Here is a 3929-nt window from a genome sequence, read left to right as displayed (position 1 = left end):
AGCACCTAACAAGATGTCTGGTTCTCTGGTATGGTATTAGATAAAAGATGACATTGGTATTCTGGTATTTAATCTATTTTTAAAAAACATAGATTGGAATTACAGTTCTGTAAGATTTAGAGCAAATCTTTATGGATGTTAACGAAAAACATTGCATTTCCCCCCACTCCCAAAAAAAACAAACCCAAGACAAGTTAAACACTTTGAGTGGTTAGAGTTTTACTAATGCAGTGTAGGTGTGCTTTCAGGAGTCCTTCCTCCTTTCTTCTGTAGCCATAGACATAATTTGCCAAACTGTTATCCTGGGAACCCAGCTAGCATAACTTTTAAGTTATAGTTAACTTTCGGCGTAACCTCTGGTTATTCTAAGTGCTAATAACAAACCTATGTATATTGTGTCATGGCAGTTCCCGAATTAGACCAAATAATCAAGGTGCAAAAATAACACCCAGAGGTCTGCCTGATCCATATGTTAATCAGAATGGAATTTATATTATCCTCTTGCAACATAACACATTCAGCGAAGCCACACTGCACATAGAGGCTCAGCCACGCCTAAACCAGAAAGTCCTTTGTCCTTATCCTTTGGGTTTTTTGGGGGTTTTCTTGTATTCAAGAAAAAGGTTTAAACAGGCAATACATATTGATACAATTGTGGCCTTTGTAACTCCAGTGTTAATGCATCTTTGATTCTTTATAGACAGAATTCTGAAACTGTGTGAGCAAGATCTGTGCAGATGAAGAGATGAAGGAGCCAAACGATCAGGGAGAGAAGTAAGAGAAAAATCTGTTGAGAGCCGGAGTGACCCCATATGCACTAATGTTATTGCAAAGATAAAGTTTGGGTCAGAGAGAAACTTATATTGAATATTCAAGTTAAGCACATCAAGCCTCCAATAGTATAACATAAGAAGATAACGACAAGAAAAATCAAAGGTGTTGGTGGGGTGGAAGTCAAGGGTATATTGAATTGGGGGGGGGGGGCGGGGAAGATAAAATTAGTATCAAACAATAATAAGCAGTAACAAAACAATGGGAGAGTTAGTAGTGGTAATGTCACTGAGTCTGAGAGGGTGGAATAAATGGACTTACAGCATGTCCATAGAGTAACAGGACAAACCACAGTCACAGTGAGCTGTCAGAAGGGAAGAACGAGAAGTTTGCACAATTACATTTGTTTTTTCCATCCACAGCACTCTGGGGAGCTCCAGTCAACAAAAGTGTGCTCTCTTTGATTTCTGTGGTCAGCATGCAGGAAGCAGGAGATCACAAATAGGTAATTGCAGCTGAAGTAGTTGCCAGTTATTTGAAATATGACCTTCTATGCAGATATTTTAAGGGGGTGTGGGGACTAAGCAATGCGGAAAACAAATTAAAAGTCTTTCTTGGCACTGCCTTGCAGGCTAGTTGGCAGCATGTTCCAGTAGATCATCTGTGAGGCAGGCACAGAGACACACTGGGCTTGTGCTAAGTGCAGTTCTTGTCCCAGCCTTTTATCCAGCCTAATGCTGACAGTGGTTATTTTAATGTAGTGCTCAGGAGCAGTGCTCATGGACCAGAACCCCTTGTGATAGGTGCTGTACAAACCCTCCAAGCTTTGGGTAAATCTTCAGAAATAACCCATGTGACTTACAAGCTGATGTCTCGTTTTAAAACGTGATTCAAGCGCTTGGCTGCTGTTCTCCCATTGAATTAATTTCCTTTCCCTGTTTGGCAGATAACAGAAGTCTTTCCTATTTGCACAGTCTGACTGCTGCGTTCTTCGAACTCACTGGTTTTACAGACTTTTTTCTCAAAGGTATGAAAAACACATTGTATTTCCATGGGCAGGATCACCAGGCCTTGGTATTGGGGAATGGTTGGTGGTTCTGCCAAAAGTGTTAATGTGTTTTCTGCTCTTCACACTGCTTAGATTCCCCAGCCGGTACAAGTACCTTTGATGTCAGTTGACCTACACAAGCAGAGAGCAATTGAGGGATTTCATAATATGTTCGAATATAATGTTCATATCTTTGTGACTGTGAATATGGTTGCTCTTTTTTTTTTATGGTCAGTCATTTTTCTTTTAAAATCAGTTCAACAATCCCTGAAGCTTGTGTAAGTTCAGAGGGGCTGCTGTCTGACTTAAAATAAACTGAGGTGAATCTGTGATTCTGAGTTTGAATAACTGATGATTAGGTTGGATATTAGAGGCATCTGTATTCCCTTTCTGAAGCTTTTGTAATTCCTGGAAAACCTTTTTATGCTGGAGTTAATGTGGCTACAATAATAACAACTCACTTGATACCAAAGCTTTTGCAATCTGTTCATACAAAGATCTAGTTAACCAAAGTTAATGGTAGTATATAAGCTACTTCAAATTTTAAGAAGTATTGAGTTATTAAAAGAGAACAATTTTCTAAGGAAATGGGAATAGTAGTGTCATTGGAACAGGCTGCAATAGAGGACTGAAAGGTAAATGGACCTTCAGTTCTCCTGTCCACTCTGTTGCCTCCATGTTCAAAGTCTAGTGTAGTATTTCTTAGTATTTCTCCCTTCTTATCCTAGCAATTATTTTGGGTCTTAGCCTATGTTCTTGAGTCTCTTTTGTGCTTGCCTGCTTTTGCCACCACTGTTTTTATGCACCTGGCCAAGCCTAAAACTTTTTTACCCTATTTGTGTGCTAGAAGACATCTCTGCTTATGCCTACAAAAACCCATTACAGCAGAGACAAACATCTCTTTGCAGAATCAAAACCACTCTATGACAACATATCCTTGAAAGGACTGCCTAAAGGAGTTCACCTGCAGGGGATTAAAAACCCATACAAATTGTAGGAATAACTGCATCTATTGAGAATGGGGAGTGCTTGCTGTTTTTCTGAAGTTTTTGAAATTGATCACCAGTAAATTGGCCATGCTGTTGTGGTGAAACAGTAACCTAAAGTGATCCAGCAGAAGATCTTATTTTGCGAATACTTTTTAACTGTATCTTGCTTTTGTAAGCAGTATAATATCTGGGCTTCAATAATTTATTTTTCACTAGTCAGACTGGCAGAAGTTTACATTCCTTGCCTGCCTTCTGGGTGCCATATGTGTGTTCAGGTTATCTGCTCATGATTCGGTGAGCCTCAGAGCAGAGCTCATGCCTTGGCCGGTGCGCGTTTGTTGCTTGTGGCAGGCGTCATTTACACTTCTCATGGCTGAGATACTCTGGGATTTACACACTGAACTCTGGATTGTTAAATACTGTTGGTGCGAAGCAGGCTTGGCTGCAGCTGCAAGCTGCAGGGAACCCGGCTCGCCGTGCATGAGCGCAGAGCAGGAGCGTGCAGTTCGGGCTCGGCGGCAGTGAGCGCCCAGCCCGGCGGGCATGGGGGCTGGGGGGCCGGGCCACTGCGCTGCAGCTGTGCCCTCTGTGCCTGGGAACGAGGTGCTGTGCCCTGCCCGAGAGCACGAGCACCATCACAGCCGCGCTGCTTTGGGCAACCCAAAGCACGGGCTGCAACGACAACCGGCTCCCCGAGGGGAGAGGGCAGGGCCTTGCGGGCAGGGGTCCGCCTTCCCCGGAGGCACCGGGCGTTGCCGCGAGGGCGCTTTCCCCACGTCTGGACCGTAGGCGGCCCCCAGCAGCTTCTGCGGTGCTCCGCGGCCAGCGGAGCTGGGAAGCGAGGGCTGAGCCTCGACCCCTGCACCCCAGGGCGGTGCGCCCGGCGCCTCATCCGCGACCGCAGGAGCCCCCCGGCGACGGGGACAGGATCTTGCGGGACACGGATGCGGAGGGAAAGGCTGCTTCTGCCTTACCCTTACCCACCCCGTCCCTCTCCCCTTCCTGCCACGGGAGGCGGGCGCGGCCGGGTGAGTCAGGGCTGCGTGGGCCGGGGAGGGCCCGCCCGGCCCTACAAAACCCCGCCCGGGCCGCCGCTGGCCCCAGCCGCCGCCAGAGCCGTC

This window comes from Tauraco erythrolophus, chromosome 14, assembly GCF_009769465.1.
Source record: "Tauraco erythrolophus isolate bTauEry1 chromosome 14, bTauEry1.pri, whole genome shotgun sequence".
Taxonomy (NCBI): Eukaryota; Metazoa; Chordata; class Aves; order Musophagiformes; family Musophagidae; genus Tauraco; species Tauraco erythrolophus.
The sequence above is the reverse complement of the archived record's forward strand: the minus strand, read 5'-3'. Positions refer to the sequence as shown.